A 26,725-nucleotide genomic window follows, 5' to 3' on the forward strand; every position below is an offset into this window, starting at 1 on the left:
GATTTTGGTTTTGGCATCATATCTAGGAAATCTTTCCTTGACCCAAGGTCACAAAGATTTTCCCCCCTGTTTTCTTCTAGTATACCTGGGATTTATACAGATACATCTGAAAGAAGATACAAGGATGGCAAATTAGCACACGAAAAAATGTTCAACATAATTGTTTTTTAAGGGAATGCAAATTAATGAGATTATAACTCTTAGTATGGCTAAAATTAAAAAGACTGATTGTACCAAGTGTTGGTGAGGAAGTAGAGCAACTGGTACTCTCATATTCTATTTCTAAGAATATAAAATAGAAGTTGCTGACACAATGGCAGCCTTTGCCATGAAACTCCAGGTGCCCATGTTAGGATCTGAACCAATGGTGCTGGCTTCATCTCCAAAGCCAGGAGTTAATGCCCAGTTCTTACCTGGATTTTGAATGTGCTATTTGCCAGCTCTGGTGACTCCACAACCTCAATCAATTAGTGGCCCTTCGGTAGGAGTAGTGTAATTGAGATCACCTTTACTTGCATGTGGGTGACCACCACAACCAGTTGTACCAGCTCATAAAGATCAAAGTGGTGCTCCACCAGTTAGAAGTATGTATGATGACATTTCTAGCCCAGGACTTGGATCAACACCTTTAACTTCAATAAGACAGCCAAACATTTCATAATGCAGAGTCCTCTTGCTGGAGTTACATCTACTCCTGGAACAGGGCAAAGTATGTTTAGTCCAGCAAATATCAGTAAGCCATGAAAGATGACATTATCTCCTGCCCAGTTGGATCTTTTTTATACTCAAGGAGATCTTTGACTTCAGAAGATCACCTTGATGACACTTGGGTGACTGTGTTTGGGTTTCCTCAAGCCTCTGCTTCCTACATATTATTATCATTTGCACAGTATGGGAATATCTGAAAAAGTGTGATGTCTAACACAGGAAATTGAATGTATATTCATTATCAGTCTAAACTGCGGGCTCGGAAAGCCTTAACCAAAGATGGGAGGATTTTTGGAGAATCCATCATGATTGGTGTAAAACCATGTATTGACCAAAGTGTAATGGGAAGCAGTGATAGACGTGCTTTATCATCTCCATCTTTAGCCTTTACACCACCAATCAAAACTCTAGGTACACCAACACAACCTGGAAGAACTCCTAGATTTCTGCCATAAGACCTCTTGCTACAGCATACAAAGCTTCTACTAGTGATTATCAGGTCATTTCTGACAGATGAAAATCTTGTATCCAAAGCAATGGAGTACATGTTTGGCTGGTAGTAGAAGACCAAGAAGGAGGTTACTACACTAAAACAGAGTTAGTAGAATGCTGCTGGTTCCTTCGGTTAGTTATATAACCGTTTTTGCAGTATTGGATAGTTATCTCATACTTCTTTTATATAAAAGCCTTTTTCATTAAGGATACAGCCTATTTGTAGCTCGCACTTTAAAAGATGCTTCAGATACATTTTGAAGAAAACTAAAAATCCCTGTAAATAGGATTTCGTGCTTTCTGTAACAGTGCATGCTTCAACACAGAAAACTCAGCATTGATTATTGTAAATTAAATAACTGAAATTGTGGTGAGACTTCACAGTCTTCATGAGAAGGTGGGGATGAATTTCATGAAGGAGGACTATAGTTATTTCTACCAAGACGCAAAGATTGTAATTAGCAATTTGAATTATGGTGTTCTAATTTGGATAGTATTTAATATTTTCATTATCCTTGTTTGTGTATGTCCTGTCACAGAGTGTCCTCTTGGTGTATTCTAAAACCAACATTCTTTTAAAAAACCTACTACTAAAGTTTTTTGATAGTAAACATTGTCAATGATTTTAAAAAGAACATAAAATAGGACACTTTGCACAATAGTTTGGTAGTTTCTTAAAAATTTAAAGACATATGATCCAGCAATTCCACTCCTAGGATTCACTTAAGAAAAATGAGTATATAAAAATATACCTGGGATTTGTTTTAATAGTTTTGAAGTTTTAGGTTTTACATTTAGGTCTATGATATATATATAGTATTAAGGTTTTTAATCTGGTACAAGATACCCATTGAAGTTTGTTTCCTTCTTTGATATCTAACTGTTCTAGAACCACTTGTTGAAATGCTTATTTTTTCCCCATAGAATTACCTTTGTATCTCTGTCAAAAATCAGTTGTCTATATAATATTAGTGTGGGTATGTTTCTGGATTCTCTAGTCTGTCCCATTGATCTATTTGCCCATCTTTTCTCTGTTAATTCCATACGGTCTAGATTACTATAAAAGCATAAGGCATGATATCAGATAGTGTTAGTTCTCTAACTTTGCTCTTCTTTTTCAAAATTGTTGTGGCTATTCTAGGTTCTCTCCAATTAATGAGCATTTTAATATCATTTAACAAGCATTTAGTAATATCTTGTCAATTTCTACCCAAAAAAGCCTTCTGGAAAGTTTATAGGAATACATTAATTTAGGCAAAAATGATATTTTAGCAATATTAACTTTTCCAACCTAAGAATGTGGCATATATCTCCCCATTTATTTAGGACTTCTTTAACTTTTTAAGCCATGTTTTATACCGTCGGTGTACCTATAGTACACATCTTTTGTGAAATTTATCCGTAAGTATTTCAAGTTTTGGGTGCTATATGAATGGTATTTTTTTCTTAATTTCAATTTTTAATTGGAAAAAAACCTTGTTACTTCAAACTTGAGTGCTGTGTTTCCATAGAGAACAGTAAAACAATAGTTTCCCTGTTCTGTTTTGGCTCCTATCTCTCTAAAAAGTTCTACAAATGGATTTTCCTCTCAGCCTTTCAAACTAAATGCCAAGAGTCCTATAATGAGGATGAAAGTGTGACCATATCACCCAGAAGGAGCTCACTGTATTGTCCTCTTTTGCAAAAGCAGCTGAATAAATTGAGTATATTAGAGACACAAATTTCTAGGACTTGTAAGGATTCTGTCAAAAATGTGTAACAGGGATGAATTACTCTTGCCCTGAGAACTTCAACTTTTGCACTTCCTGACTTTGCTATGGCTAAAATTGAAATACCAAAGTGGTATTCCCCCAAGTGTTTGAATTTAATAGCATTAATGACTAGGCTCCTACAAGTCTAAAAATTCTTGTTTGAAAATTCAGCTATTCTATTTGTACTTTCTGGGAGTGCTTAACTTTTAGTTTCCTACCTGTAAACTTTTCAAAAAGCAAATAACCTCACCTCAGACATCAAGTCCTTGTAAGGAGTGAGTGAGCAGCCCTACCTCCCTAAAGAAGTAGCTGTACTCAGGAGAGGTCTTGTGGTTTAAATTTAGCTGGATCTTATCTCCTTCTATTCCGTTTAACTATTATGCTCTCAGAGCCTTGAGGAAACATGTTCTGGTAAACTCCTTCACCATAAAATGTTAAGAACAGAGGGCAAGTTAACACTTCTAAGACTATCCACATTTCAAAAGACAGTAATTCTAATGTACAGGCATTCATGGTAATGGTGGGTTTCAGGCATTGTGGGAAGGAGAGACAGAACAGCAAGAGAGCCTTTCGGCATCCCCTGTAATCTCATTGTTAGTCATGCCTTTTGGATAATCTGGCCCAACCTTCACCCCTGACTTTGTGAACACTGGGCTCTACCTCCTGAAATACACCATTAATGCACATAAGACTTTTCTGTCCCTGTGTCTCCAACTGTGTGACAATGGATCATGGATTTTGTTTTGTTTTGTTTTACTTTCCACATAGGAAAGTTGAGAAGATACAACACAATACTCAAAGTCACAATAAAGAAAGTTCAAGTCTAGGCTGAGTTGACGTTGTTACCATTATTCAACTCCTTCCTTACCACCCCAGCCTCTCTGGCATTATTTGGTGACATTGATTAAGCCTCTACTGTTAAAACTTTGAATGTCCCTTACCTTTGAGACTCAATGTTGGGAACCAGGAAGGATACCCAGAGAGACAAAAGGAATGTAGAACCAAGCTCAGCTCTTCTCCTGAATGAGGCATAATGGTTCAAAGTAGATGGATAAGAAATGATACGAGCTAGAATCACTTTAGAAAAACTTTATGAATCTGATGAGCTCAAACCTAACAATGAAGAAGGAAACAGATGCAGCCTACCAGGAAAACAAAGGAGGTATATCTGAGGTGCTCAGTGATGCTTTCTAGACCCAAAGCACACCAGCACAAATAAATCCCACTCCCTAAACTGCAAGTATTTTGAAGTGTCCACAGCCCTGGAACTGGTAAAGAAAATATCAAATTTAGGTTCAAAAGTACCTTCAAAAATCCTTTCTACAGAATCCAGTATAAACTTGTAACAGCGCAGGGAAAGAACAGCCTCTGGAAATTTCCAGTCCTCCGAACGGGTAAGAGAGCAGCAGGAGACTGTGCATGTTTAAAGGAAGTCTGCCTAAAGCCATGCTTTGTGTTCACTCTTCTCTGTGAACATCAAACTGCTGCCATGCCTTTGTTGCAGTTTTGCCAAGGGAAGTTGAGCACAGGCTAACACCCTTCATGAATTGTCCTTGAGGAGGCGTTGTTGGCATTTGGCAGAAATATTCTCCAACTTCTTCATCCCTGTGGCAGAGCCTGAGTTCAGGCAGGCCCTGGAGCACGCAGGTGACTGTGTCTCCCCTGTGCAACGAATGAGAAGGTGAGATTGTCATTAAGTAATGTAGCCCAGCACATGGTACCTAGGATGATTTCAAGGAACTAAAGCACAATGCCTATATTAGTTATCTGTTCTGCACAAAAAATTGCCCACCAGAATAGCAACGTGAATCATAAACTTTTATTATCTCACAGTTTCTGGGTGTTAGGAATCTGGGAGCAGACTAGCTGGGTGGTTCAAGCTCAGGATCTCTTGTGAGACTGCAGTCAAGCTCTTGGCTAGGGCTATAGGTGTGTGAGGCTCAAAGATCTATTTCCAAGCTCTCTTGTGTGATTGTGGGCAAGACTCAGTTTCTTGCTGGCTGTTGGCTGAGTGTCTCACTTCCTTGCTATGTGGGCCTTTCCAAAGGCTGCCTGAGCAATCTCATGACATAGCAGCTGGCTTTCCCCCGAGGACATGATCCAAGAGAAAAAGACCAATATGGCAGCCACAGTCTTTTACAACCCATCTTGGAAACGACACAGAAATAATCACTTCTGTTATATTCTATTGGTCATACAGACCAACTAGAACAATGTAGAAGCGGAGTGTCAGGAAACAGGCATCACTGGGCACCCTCTTGGAGGCTGCCTACCACACCTCTCATCTAATTGTGCTGAGAACACAGTTGGCCCTGGCCTTTGATATAATGTATACCAGGTAACACTTTTTAGAGGTACTGCAATACAGTGGCAAGACTAGTAGACTGCTAGTAAAGAGATTCGGATTCAAGTTCAGTTCTGACAATTACAAATGTTCTGTGTCTTTGGAATGCTGCTTAACCTTTTTGCACATCTGTTATCTCATCTGTAAAATGAGAGTATTGTCATTAATGGCCTCAAGGATGTCTCTCAACTCTTAAATTCCATCTCTTCATTCATATTTCTTAATTGCCATTAAGAACTATGCCATTTCAGGCATGAAAGTTATGAAGGTGATTTTGTTTTACAAAATGGGCAATTTTCCAGTGAGTTTCCCTTATTTTAAAGAAATAAACCAGCTGGAGAAATGGCACCCTAGAGTTTTCTTGGAGCTTATTTCTTTTCCATTCATTACTCATATTTTAGTAAGTAAGCCTCACAATAACATACTGTTGTTTGTATAATGCTTTAAAGTGTAGTACACATATTTTATATATGCAAGTGAATTCATCTGTAAACCACATTAGGAAGGTATTAGGCTTGGAAAGCCTTCGAGCTTCATTCTCCCATTACCTAGTGGCTGATGTTTACATGGGTGGCAATTTGGCTGGAACTACAATAGCCTTCTAATAAAGACACTTCCAGGCACATGGCCCAAATAGATGGGTGAAAAAGGCTCCATCCTGTCTAAAAGCTCTAAGTCTAAGCAAGGCACAGTGACGCGTACCTGTAGTCCCAGCTACTTGGGCGCCTGAGGTAGAAGGATCACTCACTATGTTGCCCAGAAGTTTGAGTCCAGCCGGGGCAACATAGTGAGACCTTGTCTCTAAAATTAATTAGTTTAATTAAATAAAAAATAAATGTCTAAGTCTAAAGAGACAGCTGCAGTGGCCTACCATTATGTAGAGTGGACTAGCAGTGGAATGAACAGTGAACTCTTCATCTCCTGTACTAGCCTAGAGTGAGCTAAGGACAGGGGACAACCTCTTGGGAGATTGAACTTCTAAGATGAGAATAGGAAAGCCATCTAGTTGCTTATTGTTTAAGTCCCTGAACAAGATGAACAGGCTCCCGCCCCAGAGCCTTTGTACTTGCCCTGCCTGGGAATCACTTAGGTTCAGTTCAAGGATCACCTTTTCAGATTAGCTTTCTCTAGCCACCAATCTTAAGTGACATCCTCTCCCGTACAGGCATTCTCTACCACACGCTATTTTACTATCTTGGTAGCCCTATCTAAAATCATTTTACTAGTGTACTTGTTTGAAGAGTTCACCACCAATAGAGTGTAAGCTGTCTGAGAGAGGTAACCCACTCTGTCCTGGTCACTGCCACATCTCCAGTGCCCAGAATAGTTCTTGGTGTAGAGTGGTCACTCAATAAATATTTGTTAAATGGATGAATGAATTGAGTCTGAAAAAGTTTGTGGTTTGATGGATGTGTTTTAGGAGACACTTAGATAGTAGTAGAAAAGAATATTAAATGGACCTATTTCTGTTTCATTGGAATGGACAAGTAGGCATGAAATCTGAGAATAAAGAGGCTTGTGTATCCCACATAATTAAGATAACCCCCAACAATTGGGAGCAGATACCTCCTTCAGGGATTCTAGGAGGAAAGGTCCTGCTGTCAGAACCAGTTGTGCCCCAGGAAGAAAAGAAGAAGAGAGAATAATATTTCTGGACTATCTGAGATCAATCAATGGATGCCATGCTCATTGTGACAGGGGATACTCTCCCCTGAAGACAGGAAGGGTGCCTACCCCTTCTTGAAGCCAATGGAAGATTGCATTGAAGAGAAGAGTGCTGGCGAGAATGGAAGACTGGTACCTCTTTGGCTGGGCGGATGTCTGCTTAGGGAGCAAACTAACAGTTCAGTTCCTGAGCTTTGTTAACTTGGGGAAAAGGGAGTAAGAGAAAAATGGCAGAGTAAAGCAGAGAGAAGTGGCCAGGAAGCCAACTGTACTTACACTGCATGGAATGCAAGGATGGCGGTGATTCCCACATAGACCATAGACAGGCTGGTGCCATCTTGAGAGTTCTCCACCAGCTAACAAGGCTCCCAAGTTTCTCGGAGGATGCACATGTATGTGTAAGGTTGGAAGAGTACTGCTGGGAATGGAAGAAGTTGAATAGGAGCCTGAGTTCTCACCTCTAGGAACTGTCCGCACCCTGGTCTGGCACCCAAGATCTACATGTGGATGCCCGTCACAGAAGAGATACTAAGAATGTATCAGCGTTAGTGCAAGATGCAAAAAACAGAAAATGGAAACTACCCAGAAAGGATTCACCTAATCCCTCTCCACTGACCCAGACCCACCAAGGAGCAAGATTTTGAATGGAGGTAGAGGTGGAGGTACCCAGAAGCAGAACGTTTTCTGTACCCATGGGATATACCCTGAGCCATTGCTTAGCCTGCACCAGAGAAAATAAAGAGATTAGATTTAAGTTGGATACAAAATTTGAGTTTTAAACTGGCCCAGACTTTTTGTAACTCCAAGTGACCAGAAGTTTGTAGGATCTTGCTCAAGTATCATCAAGGAATGGGAAAATGGTATTTGACAGGACATGATTGAAGGCCATAACTGGAAACATTGAACAAATGAAACCATTTCATGTTTTCAACACTGAGTTCAAACTATCCAATCTCCTAGCTAGAGCAGAAAAAAGGCAGTTTACTGAACTTTTAGCAAGAGAGTTCTTCAGGCATTTGATTTATCTTTGGGTGAACTTTGCTGGTTTTTGTCAGAGGCCGAGGTGACAAGACAGTTTATAAAAAGCAAGACTCAAGACGCACCCTTGGTACTGTAGACTCAGTTGCCTTTCTTCTGCCGCGTTCCATCCTCCTCACCACCTCTGAGTTTGTAAGAGTCCAGAGAGAAAAGCACTAAAAACTTATTTTTTGAAAGCCATTTTTCTGCAGCTTCAAAGGAATTTTGAGACCTTTGGACAAATCATTTTTAAAATTTCAAGGATGTTTTTTAATAAAACTGAGTGATTAGAAAGAAAAACACCACCCTCATATCCTCCTTCCTTGATAAATAAATCACTTTAATAAAGAAATCACCTGTGAGATTGTTTCTGAGTAGGTGCACAACCTAGATGTATTTCCTGTGGCTGCTGAAAACTAGATTAAAAGACAATGCATTGAAATTCATGTTAAGAATAACCTTGGTTATTGATTAACGGGTACAAATATACACTTAGATTAAAAAAATAAGATCTGGCGTTCAATAGATCAGTAGGGTGACTATAGTCAACATCATCAACTGTATATTTCAAAATAGGGGCCAGGCACGGTGGCTTACTCCTGTAATCCTAGCACTTTGGCAGGCCAAGGTGGGCAGATCACTTGAGGTCAGGAGTTTGAGACAAGCCTGGGCAACAAGGTGAAACCCCATCTCTACTAAAAATACAAAAATTAGCTGGGCGTGATGGTGCATACCTGTAATCCCAGCTACTTGGGAGACTGAGGCACAAGGATCACTTGAGCCTGGGAAGTGGAGATTGCAGTGAACTGAGATCATAGCCTGGGAAGTGGAGATTGCAGTGAACTGAGATCATGCCACTTCACTTCCAACCTGACTCAATCTCAAATAAAAAAATAAAAAAACTTTTAAAAGCTAGAAGGGCATAATTCAGATGTTCCTAGCATATAGAAAACATAAGTATTTAAGGTAATGAACATTCCAATTACCCTGATTTGATTATATGGATGTATCAGATTATCACATGTACTACAAAACTATGTACAGCTATTATGTATCAACAAAAAATAAATTAATTCATTTTTTAAAAAAAGAATAATTTTGATCAGAATAAACACATTTCAGGTGCGGAGAGCTGGAGAAGAAAGCTATTTTGGAAAGGGATGACAGTGAATAAGTTAAAAGTTAAGCATATAGCTTTGGGTTTCACATCATCTCTTTTTAAAAGGAAAATGCATTTCCTGAATGATTAAAAACAGGAAACACACTTACTTTTTTTGAAAAGATATTGAATGACAGTCAACTGGTAAGATTTCTTTCTGCTTGGACTTCTCTAGTCTTTGTTTTAGGTTGTCTCTCCTTTTACAAATTCCTTTCATCTTTCTGATAAAAAGCACTGAATAACAAAATAACAGTTACTTAGAAATATTAGAAAGGTTTGGTGTGTTTGTATGTGTCTGTGTGTGTTACTTTAGATGTTACAAAAATATGAAGCAAACCAATGCCCTATATTTGTCCTCTCAGAATATTGTAGGATTCAAAAATGTTATGGCATTGGTGAAGTCATTTGTTGGTAACAGCGCAAACTCAGGATGTCTTTATCTTTCCTGTAGTTCTCTACAACACGTGCAAAGTAGAGCCCAAGATGTAAAGACCTCCTGTCCCTCTCTAACAGTCAAGGCGTGATTATCTTGTAGAGGGACAGACCCAAGCCCTCTCACTTCTGAGAACTAAGTGTTTTTCCACCTTTGCCCAACTTGGACAACTGTGAAGAGCTCAGTGGCCTTCCATTATTATGTTTATATTCATCAACAAAACTCTTTCCTCACTGACACTACTCCCCTGCCTCACACAAACCCAGTGTTTTCTAGTGATCATTTAGAAAAATATAGGCATGTCTTAGTCTGTTTTGTGCTGCCGTAATGGTATGCCACAGAGAAATGTATTGGCTCATGATTCTAGAGACTGGGAAGTCCAAGATCAAGGGTTTGGCATCTGGCAAGGGCCTTCATGTTATGTCATCCAGTGGTGGAAGGAGCAAGTGAGTGCAAGAAAGTCCAAGATGGGGGCCAAACTCACTTTCATAACAAACCCAATCCTGAGATAACATTACCCATTCATGAGAGCAGAGCCCTCATGAAAATATCTCTCACTAGGCCCCACCACCCAACACTATTGCACTGGGGGTTAGGTTTCCAACATATGAACCATGACCTCTGTTAATGGATAGAACATAAGGATTCTAATTCTGGCAGATTCTTCCCTCTCCAGATATTACTGAACTTGAATCCTGGGGATTGCTAGGGGTATGTGACACAAGGACCTAAAAATTATAAGATTTGAATTATTCATCACAATGACAAAAATTATGACCATCAATTCAGTTCCTACTAGATGTCAGGTCATAGAGGTATAGGCATATAATTTTTAATCCTAAAGCTTACTTATAAGGAGGGATTTTTTTTTTTTCACACAAGAAAAACTGAGGCTCCATGAAAGTAGTAACTTGTCTAAGCATGCACAACTAGAAAATAGATGAACTGGGATTCAGTCCTGAGTTTGACTACAGCATGGCCTCTTTCCAAAGGAAACTCTTAAGCAGAAGCTGAAATGTGGCAGGACATTTCCTCTGTGCTATGGAGACCTTTTGTGAAACAGTGGGGGTGTGGATCTTTCTCTCCCTACATGGGACACCTACATTTTTCTTAAAAGAAATGTGACCAGCTGAATGGCTGATTATTTAAAAATTGGATCCTTTTCTATATGATAAAGTGAGGTGGGAGGAAAAAGCAGACCGGCCAATATATCAAAGGATTTCCTGACACTCCCCAGAAGCAGAAGACAGGCTGTCCCTGTTTCCTCTGTTCACTGAAGCCAGCCTCGGTTCTCTCCAGCCACTGTCTGACATTATCAGTGTTCACACATATTAGCCTCAAAGGCTGTCCTACATAACAGAGCACCTTACCTCTCACTTCCTGGATAAATTATTTTTCTTTTCTTAAGCAAAGGAAACTCCATAATCTAAAGAGGCCATTTTTCATCTGGATCATCAAGCAGTGGCTCTGAAGGTGTGTTTAAGTTCAGTCTCAGGTGTGCTTGCCAAGCACACGATCTAGGTGCTGGCAGAGCACAGGGTCATTCAAGTGAGTAATTCACAAGACTCCAGCTGCCAGCCAGTGGAGAACCAGACAGGAAGCTCAATTGATATAATGAGCATAGTTAACCCTTGAGAAACATGAGATGCAACAACATTTTTAAAAGTCTTCGACATGTCAAATTTTTGTGCTATGCCCAATGTTGATCTTCATTTATTATTTATCTACTATCTTTAAATTGCCCGGAGCATTAAAGCTCAGAACTTTAAGGATGTCAGTAAATGTACCATTGCTTCTCATCACACTTGGCATAAAAGTTTATGAGACCTCAATGGTTTGGCCTATGCCTGTTCTTCCTGACCCATGCTCCATCACTCAATTCTCATTCTCTCCATTCTAGTCCCAGTGGCTTTCTTACCCCCAATCACCTTCCCTGCCCACCCTCTGAATAACACCACCCTCAGTCTCTAGCATATATTCTGCTTTATCTTTCCTCACTGCATTGACCACTCATTGTTTACCATTGTCTGCACCACCAGAAGGCTATCTCTGCGAGGACAGGGAATTCGTTTTGTTCCCTGCCATAACTGAATACCTAATAATTATCCAATAAATTAAAAATTCATGATGAATGAATGAATGAAGTGTAGATCTAGAAAAGATGGTTGTATTCAATCAGCAAGTCCATCAAATTCTACAGGGTATTTAACTTGTCCCATGTTTGCTGTGCCAGGGTCTGCACAGCCCTCAGGCATCCTAGGTTGCCAGGACCCTTCCAAGGAGAAGGGTGCTTCTCTTAGACAAAGATGAGCTCCTCTCCCAGTCTGGGTCATCGTCTGGTTTCCATGGCAACCAATATAAAGTGCCTCTGACCCTGAGCAATTTATAGGACATAAAGTATTCCACACTCATAAAACAGTAAACAAACAAACAACAACAAAAAAACAGAACAAACACCTAAGCTCCCTAAATTACTATTTTGGAAGATAATTTATTAGTACTCAGAAAGCTTTAAGGGATATTTTTTCATAAACAGGCTATATCTGATAGCAGTAGTTGATTGTGTTATGTAAGTGCAGCTCTCTGCTAGCCATGGAAAATGTAGATTTTATGCTAGTAAAGAGACTATTGGTTGTGATTATCTACATACATCCATGCTTTATACAAAAACCCAAATTAAATTAAGAGTAACATTTTCCAATGATAGTTTGTTTCTGTCCTAAATCCAGCAGCATTGAAAAGACTTTATTCTACATTCAGTATTTTGCAGCACTGGTTGCTCTTTGCCGAGTGGTAAGTTGGGGCTTCAGAACAGGGAAATAAATAGACTCACTCCTGAAAGGAGGAGAGGAAGGTGGGACTCCCAGGGGAAGCTGGCCTTTGTGTCTGATGAATGAGTCTTTTTCAAGTATCTCTGTTGTTTGGTTTTTTAAAGAAAAGAGGGACACTCTCCAGTCTGTTCCCAAGCTCATTGTGTGAAATTTGCCTCGTTTGGGAACTTCATTATTTTCCTGGCTGTGAAATATTGAGTCAGTGGGTTTTGCAGGAATGCACTGTCTGGAGACATTCTGAGGGGAACCTCTTTGACAACATCCCCTGTACAAAGGCTGAGGATGTTTGCAGAGTAAATAAGTCCAAAGTCAGTGATAAAGAGAGGACAAAGGCAGTAGTGAACCAACATGATGGTCAAAAAACCCTCACTGCTTCTGACTCTATATAAATAATCTCCATTACCGCTGCAGCTTATAGAGCAAAAGATTTAAGTTGCTGCCATTCATTTCTATACTGAATTGACTAGAAGTTTCCAAATCCAAATAAGTGCCCTATAAACTTGAAGAAAAGTCTGCATGGATTGAAAGTTACAAACCTACAAAATAGTACTGTGTATAGCAGTGAGATATCCTCCCTGGAACTGTCTTATGAGTGAAGGGGCACCACATCCTGTGGGTGCTCTGGCTGTGACATCCCCTTGAATGCATGCCCAGTTGGGCCTGTTCTGTTCAGAGATGTGTTCTGCCCAATAATGCCGAGTAGAAAAGCAAATTCCAATGTTGTTTTCTAAACACTCTCTTTTCTCTAAATGGCGTCAGCAAAACTAAGCTTACCAACCCATTGGGGACAGCTAAAAGCTTAGATTGGTAGGATCAATCTGTCAAGAGCAAAGAAGGCATCAAGCACTTCATTCACTCAAAGATGTAATCAGAATTAGCTTCAGTCAAATTAGGTACTCCTGGAATGTGAGTGCTCAAAGCAGATAGGTTTGTGATGACATTGTCATCATGATCATCATCTTCTTCATCATCAGCTTACAATGAATTTATAACACTAAAATACACGGCTCTGATAAGACAAGCAACAGGAAACATTTTTATTGAAAAGCTCTCATAAATAGGGAATACAGCATGGCTAGAAGGGACTCCATTAGTCTAGATATTTACAAAGCCTTCATGAATTTTTTTTAAGAATGATCCTAATAAAAAGCATTGGAAACATCTAAACTTTTAAAAATTGAAAATGTTCAATTTCCAAATTATAATAAATGTTTTTGAAAGTTAATATTGTTTTTCCTTCAATAATAATGATGATCATCTGGGCATGGTGGCTCATGCCTGTAATCCCAGCACTTTGGGAGGCTGAGGCAGGCAGAGCACCTGAGGTTGGGAGTTCGAGACCAGCCTGACTGACATGGAGAAACCCCGTCTCTACTAAAAACACAAAATTAGCCAGGCGTGGTGGTGCATGTCTGTAATTCCAGCTACTCAGGAGGATGAGGCAGGAGAATCACTTGAACCCGGGAGGCAGAGGTTGCAGTGAGCTGAGACTGCACCATTGCACTCCAGCCTGGACAACAAGAGCAAAACTCCATCTCAAAAAATTAAATAAATAAATAAATAAATTAATTAAATAAAAATAACGATGATTGACACCATAATCAAAAATCATAGCAAAAAGCTAGAAGTTATTGAAACCTTCCTGCAAGCTAGGAACTGTAGGGAGGAGTTTATATGCATTGTCTTAATGTCATCCTCACAACATCCTCTGAGGTTGGGGCTATTATTATCCCCATTTAAACAAAGAGGAAACTGAGGCTTAGACATGGCAAACAGCTTGACAGAGATCATACAGTTGATATGTGATGAAACCAAAAATTCAGCCCAAAACCTTGGCTATTATAGTGAGAGTATAACTCACACAGGGTGATACAGAAAAGAAGATAATAAATTTGAATTTCTTGGTTTCTCTTAAGACAGCAACCGTTTAAATGGGAACTATGGGCTTGTTCTGTCTTGCCCCGTAATGGTGGAAAAGGAGAAGAGATTTACATGAAACACTGTCAAATAATTTGTCACTCCTGGAGGAACCGTTTTCCTATGACCACTATGCCAAGAGGATATTCTTTCATGTCCAAATTCATAGAGACAAGATAGACTGCTCTGGGATTCTGAAGGGAGAAAGCAACTCAGTAACAATTTTGCGAAGCAGTTCGTGTAGTCCCTTAGAGCACAAAAACTAGAGCCAAATTATCTGGGTTCAGGTCTTGACCCTAGTGCATCCTAGCTGAGTTACCTTAGAAAAGTTGCTTAGCCTCTCTGTGACTCCATTTTCTAATCTGCAGAACTGAGACAATACTAGTGCCTATTTTACTGAGTCATTGTGAGATTAAATAAGTTAACATTTGTCCAATGGCTAAACATGCTTAGCACATAGTAAGACTATATAGGTGTTGGCCATCACTAGTACCAACACTGAAATAACCTGTTGAAGGCCTGAAGGGCACAGCTGACCAGAGACATCCGCATTGTTCACAATTCCCTGCCTGTGCACAAGTTCAAACTCAGGCACTCCAAGTATTTTGTTTTTACAGGTGTTTGGAATCTGCTTTTCACTTCTGGTTTCTCTCTTTGATATGATACTTCAGACCTGCTCTTGACTGTCTGGCTCATTCTTAAGTGAACTGTGGACTGTTCCTTTGTTTTGTACCCAGAATTTTAAGTTTCAATGAAGTTATTAACAAGACAATTCCCGGAAGCATAATACTCTAAAGCAGGGGTCTCCAACCCCCAGGCCATGGACTGGTACTGGTTTGTGGCCTGTTAGGAACCAGGCTGCACAGCAGGGGTGAGTAGCAGGCCAGCGAGGGAAGCTTCGTCTGTATTTGCAGCCACTCCCTATCACCCGCATTTCCTCCGGAGCTCCACCTCCTGTCAGATCAGTGGTGGTATTAGATTCTCATAGGAGCGTGAACCCTATTGTAAACTGAGCAAGCGAGGGATGTAGGTTGCACGCTCCCTATGAGAATCTAATGCCTGATGATCTGTCGCTGTCTCCCATCATCCCCAGATGGGACCATCTAGTTTCAGGAAAACAAGCTCAGGACTTCCTCTGATTCTACATGATGGTGAGTTATATAATTTTCCATTATATATTACAATGTGATAATAATAGAAATAAATTGCACAATCAACATAATGCACTTGAATCATCCCCAGAACCATTCCCTGACCCTCATCCATGTAAAAATTGTCTCCCACAAAACTCGTCTCTGGTGCCAAAAAGTTTGGGGACTTCTGCTCTAAAGTTACCAAGACTACTTAGATGGTATCATAATAGTTACAGAATCTAAGACTTCCACTTCTAAAGAGATCATCTGGTTCAGTCCTCTACCTAAAAGATGGTTCAACTTTATACATTAAAATATTACATAGACACTCAAAGTAGAAACCGATGCTAAAACTGGAATTGTGCCTAGATAATTCTAGAACTTCAAAAGCTTAAAATCCTGCCTGGTCCATAGGAAATGCTTAACAATTATCAACTACCTTTTTAATAAGAGTGTTAGTATTAGTTTGAGTAACCCGAATCTTTTTCCTCTGAAGACTATGACTTCAAAAAAAGTCACATTGCCTTTTAAATGTCCAAATTGCAAAGTCCAAGCTGCATCTCTTTGCCATAAGTTTATCAATTTCCATGTGCCCCTCAGGCGTTTCTGAATGTCCCACGGGGCTGTCTTGTACTCTTAAGAACAAGTGTCTTCTGACACCTGTCGTGTTCTCCTCCATCATGGAAATGCACGATCTCTATTTCCAATTGATCTCTGTGATGACACTGTCAAGTCTACCTCCTCCTGACTTCTGGAGAAGGCGCTCAAGTCTCACCAGGGGTAAGACCAGGGCTTCACTGTGCATGGAGACAAGCTTTTCTGCAAGTTTTATGGAATGGCAATAGGGCATGGAATATGAGTTATTGTTACTACCCCTGCCCAGTATGACTCAGAGGCCACAAATGCGGGCCCTTCTATGTCTGTCTAATTCTTGGCTTGCTGCCTTGCCACCTGGGCAGCTTATCCTTCACCAAAAGGTGTGTCCCAGGTATCTCTGCACATATCAGCATCCACACCAGACATTAGGGGAGAGGAGGACATTTCTCCCATCCAAACTATATGCACATATGTGCATGCTTGTGGACACACACACACACACACACACAAATGAGTCTAAAGCTATACCTTGAAACCCTATTTCCTATCACAGAAGAGGATTAAACAAGAAAGGTTTCGGGCTACCAAGAACTGGAAGTAGTAAGGAAGGATCCCCACCTATAGGCTTTGCAGGGAGCATGACCCTCCCAACAACTCACTCTCAGACTTCTAGCCTCCAGAACTATGAGAAAATAAATGTCTCTTGTTTTAAGCAACTCAGCTTACAGTACTTTGTTATGGCAGTCCTTAGGTAACTCATCGAAGAACTACAGACTTTTTAAACATTTTATTTATTTATTTATTTCAATAGGTTTTGGAGGAACAGGTGGTGTTTGGTTACATGAATAAGTTCTTTAGAGGTGATCTGTGATAGTTTGGTGTACCCATCACTGGAACAGTGTGTAGTGTACCCAATGTGTAGTGTTTTGTTGTTGTTGTTGTTGTTGGAGATGGAGTCTCACTCTATCGCCCAGGCGGGAGCGCAGTGGCGTGATCTCACCTCACTGCAACCTCTGCCTCCTGGGTTCAACTGATTCTCTTGCCTCAGCCTTCCAAGCAGCTGGATTACAGGTGTGCACCACCATGCCTGGCTATTTTTTTTTTTCTGTATTTTTAGTAAAGACAGGGTCTCACTATGTTGGCCAGCCTGGTCTCAAACCCCTGACCTCAGGTGATCTACCCACCTTGACCTCCCAAAGTACTGGAATTACAGGCATGAGCCACTGCACCCGGCCCAGTGTGTAGTATTTTATTCTTCACCCCACTTCTGTCCTTTTCCTGAGTCTCCAAAGTCCATTGTATCATGCCTTTGCATCTCTGTAACTTAGCTCCTTATAGCTTAGCATTCTTACAGCTTAGCTCCCACTTATGAGTGAGAACATACAGTGTTTGGTTTTCCATTCCTGAGTTACTTCACTTAGAATAATGATCTCCAACACTATCCAGGTAGCTGTGAATGCCATTATTTCACTCCTTTTTATGGTTGAATAGTATTCCATGGTGTATGTGTGTGTGTGTGTGTGTGTGTGTGTGTGTGTGTATGATTTTTCATTCCTGAGTTTCTTCAATTAGAATTATAGTCTCCAATATTATCCAGGTTGCGCAAATGTCATTAATTCATTTCTTTTGAGTAGTATTCCTATTCATATATATACACACACATATATCACAATTTCTTTATCATATATATCACATATGTCTTTATATCATATATATCTATGTATCACATATATCTTTATCATATATATTTTATATATATATATATCTCACACAATTTCTTTATCTACTTATTGATCAGTGGGCATTTGGGCTGGTTCCATATTTTTGCAATTGTGAATTGTGTTACTATAAACATGCATGTGCAAGTATCTTTTTCATATAATGACTTCTTTTCCTCTGGTTACCCAGTAATGGGATTGCTGGATCAAATGGTAGAACTACAGACATGTTTTGACCTGTGATATATGTAAATCTGTATAATAAAGATTTTCTACTACTTTTACAAATGTCTACAAAGGTGACAGTTAAAAAAATCTCAACTCAGAAAAAAAGTACACAAAATTCCAATCAATGCTTATATTTATTTTTCCCCAAGTAATTAGACAAATTGAAGGTGGTGGGGGAGGCTAGCTTCACTTGATTTCCAGTGAATAGTGCTGATGAGTCAGGACCATTACATCTCTTAGAAAATGCCCTGTAAAAAGCAAAATCTGAGTGTTGTGTTTACTAAAGTGATACCATATGTTGGTTGATTAACAAGTTGTCAGAATATTAGAAGTTCTTGGCTGATTGCAAGAAGGAGCATCTGTTTGCTGGATCCTTTATCTAATGTGTGTACAGATAGCACCAGGTCTGGTGCTTTTCCTAAATATCAGATATAAATTCCTGTAGTATTTAGCTTTCAGAGAGTAACACCAATGTATAGCTAGAGTTGAAGATGTTTATTCTGAGGAGAGCAAATTAAGTAAGGCCAGACAAAAAAGTAAATGTGCATATAAGAGTATGTCATTTAGCATTGTTTTACCATTATCCCTGACATTATGTACCACAATTAATGTTTACTTTAATGTCACTTGCATAGGGATTTAGGAAAAACAAAAATCTCTTTTAGAACTGTTTATTGTTTTATCTGTTGATGGAATTTAATAATGCTTTATTTGTATAAAGTGACTTACAGTTTATAAATACTTTCACATTGAATTCTCACAACATTGTAAACATGGCAAGGAATCCTATCCCCATTTCACGGATGAAGAATCTGTAGTTGAGTTGGGGTACATCCATCTGGCTTAAACATGGTGAAACCAGGACATAAAGCCAGGTCTTCTGAGGTGCTATGATGGGATTTACTCAGGGTGAAATTCTGGACTTTTCCTTTGTAACTTCTTGCACCTGTTCTCCACCACGTTTGATAACAGCCAGCCACCGTATATTAGATTGTACCATTTTAATTTCAGCCAGTAGATTCCTTTTCACTACCCATCAAAGCAGACATGAAATAAGTAAAGCGGGAAAAGGGACTCTTCTTATGTTAACTGAGTTCAAAGTTAGAATTACATTTAAGTTGTTCCATTTCCTTTGAAGTTTCTCAGCACCCATGGTCTTGGAACTAAGTGGCTCTGTGGTATGATGTACATTTCACCTTTTTCTTTAGCCTGAGGTTTTTTTGTTCTATATTTTTATGACTTACAGGAAGACTATGTTACAGAGATTTTTTTTAATGTTTCAGGGAAATGGGACATATTAGGAAAAACAGTATTTTAAGTATCCCAAATTTTAGTAATTTATTTAAATCATAAGTCAGATGTCACTTTTGAGCATTTCTTCCTATCATTCATTTGCTTAATGTAAGAGAGGAAAAAAATAACTTTTTCTTTAACCTCTTAGATTCAGTGACTGGGGTCTGTGAATTAAACTGACAAAAGACAATTAACACAAGAAAGTGTTTATCTCCCATGTACACAGAGGACCTCACAGAAAAGAAGTAAAAACCTTCAAAAAGTACTTAGGCATTGATGCTTATATACCATTTTAACAAAGGAGCAAAAAATTGTGGATAAGTGACAAAACAAAGTAAAAGGCTTTAGGGCTTCTGATATGGTTTGGATCTGTGTCCCCACCCAAATCTTCTCTTCAATTTTCATCCCTAATATTGGAGGTAGGGCCTGGTGGGAGGTGATTGGATCATGGGCGTAGTTTCTAATGATTTAGCACCATCCCCCAAGTGCTGTCTCATGATAGACTTCTCGTGAGATCTGGTTATATTAAAGTGTGTGGTACCTGCCCCCTCTCTTCCTCCTGCTCTGGCTATGTGAAGATGTGCCTGCTTCCCCTCCACCTTCTGCTGTGATTGTAAGTTTCCTGAGGCCTCCCCAGTCGTGCTTCCTGTATAGCCTGCAAAACCATGAGCCAATTAAACCTCTTTTCCCTTTAAATTGCCCAGTCTCAGGAATTTCTTTCTTTCTTTCTTTCTTTCTTTCTTTCTTTCTTTCTTTCTTTCTTTCCTTCTTTCTTTTTTTTTTTCTTTTGAGATGGATTCTTACTCTGTCACCCAGGCTGGAGTGCAGTGGTGCCATCTCAACTCACTGCAACCTTTGCCTCCCGGGTTCAAGTAATTCTCATTCCTCAGCCACCCAAGTAGCTGTAACTACAGGTGTGTGCCACCACATCCAGCTAATTTTTTGTATTTTTCTTAGAGATGGGGTTTCACCATGTTGGCCAGGCTGGTCTTGGACTCCTGACCTCAAGTGATCCACCTGCCTCAGCCTCCCAAAGTGCTGGGATTACAGGTGTGAGCCACCATGCTAGGTCCAGGAATTTCTTTATAATAGTGCAAGAACAGACTAATACAGCTTCTAAGTGCAACAAATTTTAGGAAAGTAAGTATATGGAGGAAACTAGTGGAATATATGGATTGTTTAATTAGTTATTATGCAGACTCAAGTTATTACAATCTTCAGTGATAAGAGTTATCTCCTTTTCCTAGTATGAAATTTATCCCCTGCTTTAAGGCAAAAATAGGGTGGCAGAGAGTTCCTTCTGCATCTCCTCTTTCTCAATTTCCTTTGACTCAGAAAAATCCTTATGCCAAAGTGGCCTCTTTTAAGGTGGCTTATTCTGCTCACCTTCATTAACTTTGAGGACCTCTACAGTCAGGTCCTTCCCTATCTTTCCAGCTATATCCTCAACTTCTCAACCTCTGAACCTTTTTTTTTTTTTTTTTTTTTTTGGAGACAGGATCTCACTCTGTCACCCAGGCTGGAGTGCAGTGGTGCAATCTCGGCTCACTGCAACCTCTGCCTCCTGAGTTCAAGCAATTCTCCTGTCTCAGCCTCCTGAGTAGGTGGGATTAAAGGTGCATGCCACCATACGTGGCTAATTTTTACATTTTTAGTAGAAACGTGGTTTTTACTGTGTTGGCAAAATGCTGCCTGTCTTGCTCTACACTTTTCCTCCTCTGAACTCATATACTTACCTCTCTGTAATACCATTTCCTTTCCTCTTCTCCTTCCCAACCTTACCCATCTTTCAACTCAAGTTCAAATTTATTTTCCTGTTTCAATGTCAAGCTATATCAAGTGGCTTTTCCTTCCAAATGTTTTGAAGATACATATCATTGAGGAATTAATTTGATAATCTTTCATTTAGTCCTTCAGATTTTCTGTGGTTGTGTTGCTTAAACAGTTATGTGAGTCTTCTATTGTTATTTAACTTCTCACATTTTGCTCCCTTTTGTCTCTTTTACCTCAGTCGTGCTTCTCTCCCTTGCTCATGCCTGTAATTCTGGAGTATTGCTTTCCAAAGTGTGAGTCAAGAACAGTCTGAGTCAAAATTCATCCCCTATTGTTGTTGAAAAGGTAGAGTCCTGATACTGATAATGGATCAGCTAAATTGGCTTCCCAAATGATTCCTCTGCATAGTGAAATTTATGAATCATTGATGTAGACAGCACATGTTACTCATTCATTTATCCATGCAACAACTATTTGAGCACACGTTAGGTGCTAGCTACCTGGGATACAGTAGTGAGTCAGGCAGACATGGACCCTGTTATCTTGGAATTTCTCATTTAGTTTAGAAGACAGACAGTGAACAAGGACTTAAGATATGATGTGGGTTACAAACGAGAGATGTAAAGAGCTGTGGAAATATCTGAGAGGGTAACCTAATCTGGCAAGTGCAGGTATCAGGGAATATTTCCCAGAGGATATGGAGTTGAGACCTAGAGAGAAGTAGGACCTGGCTAGATGAAGCGAGAGGGGGGAGGATGAAAGGGCAAAGGAGTCGCCTGTAGAAAGGCTCTGAGGTGGAAAAGAGCATGCCCTCTTCTTTGGATGGATAGGGGACAAGATCAACCTAACTTGAGTCTCCGGGTCAAAGGAGAAAAGTGATAGGAAGTAGAGCTACCAAGGTAATGCATGGCTGGATTATGGGGGATTCTGAGGCCATAATAAGGAGTTTGGAAAAGAGTAGTAGGAAACAACTGAAGGAGAACAGCCTGATCAGTTTTGTCATTCAGATTATTCCAGCTCTAGAAGGTGACAAGAATGTACCTGAAAAAATAATGAAGGGACGTAATGTAATATACCAGGAGAAAGGAGATGATAGTTTTGTCCAGGTTGGTGGCAGTAGGATGGATTCAAATGGTACTTAGGAGATAGTTTCGATGGAATTTAGTCATTAATTCCTTTTTGGGTGAGAGAAAGGGAAATGTCAAGGATGTCTCTGGCTTTTGTTTTAATAACATTTTGTAGAACCATATAACAATGAGGACCAGGTTTTAAGGACAAAAGTTCGGTTCTGGGTACATAGGTTTTGGAGTACCTACAGAGCATTCAGGTGGAACATGAATGTTCTTTTTCATATTTCCCATGGGAAGGGGGAATTTTAAGTGGACTTTGAGAGAATTGTGGAATTTAGATGAGCACGAGTGGGATCCAGTTAAAGGATCACAAATGTGCTTATCTACCAAAGGGGTCTCTTTGTGTCTTTTTTCTTACTTGATGATTAGTGAGGTTAGTGATGCACTTAATTCATAGTTCTGTATTTTTTAATCCATCTTCAAAAATGACTGTGTTGGCCGGAAGCAGTGGCTCAAGCCTGTAATCCTAGCACTTTGGGAGGCTGAGGCAGGCAGATCACTTGAGGTCAGGAGTTTGACACCAGCCTGGCCAACATAATGAAACTCCATCTCTACTAAAAATACAAAAATTACCTGGGCATGGTGGTGTGCACCTGTAGTCCCAGCTACTCCAGAGGCTGAGGCAGGAGTATCACTTGAACTCAGGGTGGTGGGGGGGAGGGCTACAGTGAGCTGAGATCACGCCACTGCACTCCAGCCTAGACAACAGAGCAAGACTCCATCACACACACACACACACACACACACACACACACACTGTATTCTCCAAGGAGATTGTGATGGCTTTGTTCGTTTGTTTGTCTGTCTCCATTTTGTTTTGTTACGAAGTGATTTGAGTCAATGAGGCTCTTTGCATGGATTATATTTATGTTTGGTCCTTTGGTTGCGGGTGAGCTAAGGGTAGGGGTATATGTTCTTTAACGTTAATCTGTAAACACAACTTGTATTTTTCTTAATGTAGTATAGTAATCAGTTATGGGTGAGTTCGGACATACTTGAGGATTGAGAGAACTCCCATGAAGAGAATCAGTGAAAGCAGAACTATAACATTTTATAAGATTTTATACTAAAATTGTAGTGCTCCTGGTAAACATGTTTGGAGAGGGATTTTAGGAGATTATTTGCAAGGATGAGTTGGTCTTTGATAAAAATACACTCTAGTTATGCAAGGGCCCATGGTTTGAACATGATTTGTTTGTCCGCACCAAAATGCGTGTTAAAACTTGATCCCCAATGTGGTGGTGGTAGGAGACGGGACATAGTGGAGCTGTTTAGGTCATAGATGTGGAACCCTCATAAAAGGCTTAGTGCCATTCTTGTGGTAGTGAATGAATTCTTGTTCTGAAGGGACTGAATTAGTGCCCACAAGAGTGGGTTGCTATGAAGCTGGGACACCGCTCAGGTTTTCTCTTTTCACACATGTCTGCTTCACCTTTGACCTTCTCTACCATGTATAATGCAGCACAAAAGCCCTCACTAGAAGTAGAGGTTATACCCTTGAACTTCCCAGCCTGCAGAATGATGAGCTAAATAAACCTCTTTTCTCTATAAATTACCCAGTTTCAGGTACTCTTTTATAGCCACACAAGGTGGATTAAGATACATTTCATAGAACTATTCAGATATAGCCAAATTTCCAAAAAAGAGGAAATAATGGAAAGCTACAGATTCTCCTTCTACCTCTTCTTCTGATTGTCCTTCCCCCCTTTCTGTTAGTCATCTGCTTCTCATTTATCTTCAGAAAAGAGAATAAAGAAAAAAAGAAAGTGGGGCTAAATTACTCTGTGTCCTAAAAATAATTCCCCCAAATCATTATTTGCTACGTGTTGAAAATTATACAAAAGGCTTTATAATTAAGCATGAATGATAGAATGTAAAAGCGGGTCCTTTGGTTGTCCTCCTGCATTCCAGTATGAGAAATCCTTCCACACAATTCCTGAGCAATCCTCAACTAGCCTCTTCTTAGTTATTCTTAGCAGTGGGGAACTCCCTCTCTATTTTAGGAATCAACCATTTTTTTCCCACTAAATCTAGTTAGACTGAGTATCTTTCCTAAAAATGAATCAAAATTAGTCTACCTCATGGAATGGTTCTGCACCTCACAACAACACAGAAGGAATCTATTCTATATTCTATATGACAGCCTTTCAAATATATTAAGACAACTGCCATGTCTCTTCAAGTCTTCTCCTCTGCAAACTAAATATCCCCAATTCCCTCAAATACAATCCTTATAGAACACAGTGTCTGCATTCTTCACCATCTTTACAAAAACATATCACCCCTGGGCCCTCCCAAAGGACAATCACCCCTTTCTGAGTGACGCTCACACTTTGAACAGCACCATCTATAGTAGGACAGCTGCCTCTTGGTTATTCTTGTGTTTACTTTTAATGACAAACACTTTAGCTTTCAACAGAACCAGTGAGTGAAGTCTTAGGGATGTGAGCTGTTTTTAAAGCTCAGGCTTTCCAGGTGGGGAGGAATGTGTAGGTATGGTTTAAAACAGAAGTGGTTTTTCATTTGTGGGACTTGAAATGGGCTGAATCCCAGTGGAATCACTGGGTAATAAATGGGAGGGGTTTTAAATTTCATCAGAGTAAAATGGGAAGATATTTCCCCTTTTTCACTTTTTATGTGGCAGTTGTACCTTAATCTGCTTTTATGAACAGCTGTTGTAACAGATGTTCGTTTTAGATGGTATCTTTTTTGGAAAGTATACCCAGCAAATCCTTTTCATAAAGAGATGTTTATGAAAGCCCAAAACTTTTTTCTAATGCAAATAAGCTGTCATTTGTGCAGCACCTTCAGACTATCACCCACACAGACTAAGCACGTTCAAAGTGCACAGTCCTCAAGTGTATGTTATGGAGGATTTCCCATGAAGCCAAAGCCCCATTTTGGCCTCAAGGAACTGATTGCTGTCCAGCAGCAGGATTCCAGCCCATGGGGAGGTCACTGGTCCACAGAGCAGGGCTAGGAGAAGCAGAAAAGCTGACTGCAAAACTGGCCGTATTCAATTCAAAACCAGGAGCATGAGATTGTCCCTTTTCCTAGTTTTCCTCTCTGCCAGATTTTTGGCTCTGGCCCCAAAGGTGGTCATTCAAACCAGATGAGGTCTTTATACTTGGAAATCACAGACACGCTGGAGAATTCTGCTTCTGGTTGGTACAGGGACAGAAAACTATATTATCTCAGACAAAAATATGTATTTCTCTCATTACATATAGAATCTAATATAGGTATGTGTGACATTTATAAAATATATGTTTCTGTATGTAAAAAGAGAAAGAGATGCATGGGCTGAAATTTTTTAATCAATGAAAGTTCTATCTGAAATGAAACAAGATGCCCTTAAGGAGAGAATCCTCTTACTAGTCTCTGTTCTCTACCAATTTCTCATCTAGAAGGGGAAATTCTTTGCTAAAGAATAAGGAATTCCAGCTGGGGAAGTTACAATTACATACAAGGACACTACTCAGTTCCACAGTTTGGTTGGTCAAGGCTTAATGAGAATCTCCTCTAAGACATTTCCTTCAGCATCTCCTTGCAAGTCCTCGAACTCTTCCTTTGTTGTAACTATCTGTTATTTTGTTACTTTTAATTTCTTTGAATTAATCCATACCCATGATTTTAAAAATCAAAGACTATTAAATCATACTCCTATTATTTAATTTACCAGCTTTAAAGAATCAACTCTTGGCCAGGTATGGTGGCTCATGCCTGTCATCCCAGCGCTTTGGGAGGCCGAGGTGGACAGATCACTTGAGGTAAGGAGTGTGACACCAGCCTGGCCAACATGGTGAAGACCCATCTCTACTAAAATTACAAAAATTAGCCAAGCGTGGTGGTGTGCACCCCTAATTGCAGCTACTCGGGAGGCTGAGGCAGGAGAATTGCTTGAACCCTGGAGGCGGAGGTTGCAGTGAGCTGAGGTCACGCCACTGCACTCTAGCCTGGGCATCAAGAACAAAACTCTGTCTCAAAAAAAAAAAAAAAAAATCAAAACTTAGCCAAGTGTGGTGGCAGGTGCCTGTAATCACAGCTACTCAGAGGTTGAGACAGGAGAATCACTGGAACCTGGGAGGCAGAAGTTGCAGTGAGCTGAGATCCCACCACTGCACTCCAGCCACGGTGACAGAGCAAGGCTCTGTATTAAAAAAAAAAAAAAAGAAAAAAAGATTCTCCGTTTGAAAAATGAGGAAAATCAACATATTTACTCTAATTTCTGTCTTCCCTTCCCTTCCCCTTCCCAACACATGTTAGCAATATTATTTTTAAATGGTCATTGCTCATAAAATTTAAGTTCTGAAATCATCATTCTAGATTTGTCTTATTTTTAGTTTTAGTACTAAGTGTGTTCAGTCCTAAAAGCAGCCCTTTTACCCTGACTTTTTCAATTTTCTGTTGGATGAATGGGGTTTGGACTTCCAATATTTCCTCAAAAGGACTCATGGGAACTATTTTCCTGAGCATTTAAATTTGAAAATCCTCTGGCTTTATACATGGATGGCAGTGTTGAGCATAAAATTCTTG

At 39.8% G+C, this 26,725-nt stretch overlaps 1 protein-coding gene and 1 pseudogene across 3 annotated transcripts in view; both read left to right on the forward strand.

Moving 5' to 3' along the window:
- KIAA1217 (KIAA1217 ortholog) overlaps positions 1-26,725 on the forward strand; it is an 850,300-nt gene that overhangs the window by 457,561 nt on the left and 366,014 nt on the right. The gene's annotated exons all lie outside the window — the stretch shown is intronic.
- On the forward strand, positions 429-1,268 carry LOC140712488 (nucleoporin NUP35 pseudogene; annotated as a pseudogene).

Source organism: Chlorocebus sabaeus, chromosome 9 (genome assembly GCF_047675955.1).
Source record: "Chlorocebus sabaeus isolate Y175 chromosome 9, mChlSab1.0.hap1, whole genome shotgun sequence".
Classification (NCBI taxonomy): Eukaryota; Metazoa; Chordata; class Mammalia; order Primates; family Cercopithecidae; genus Chlorocebus; species Chlorocebus sabaeus.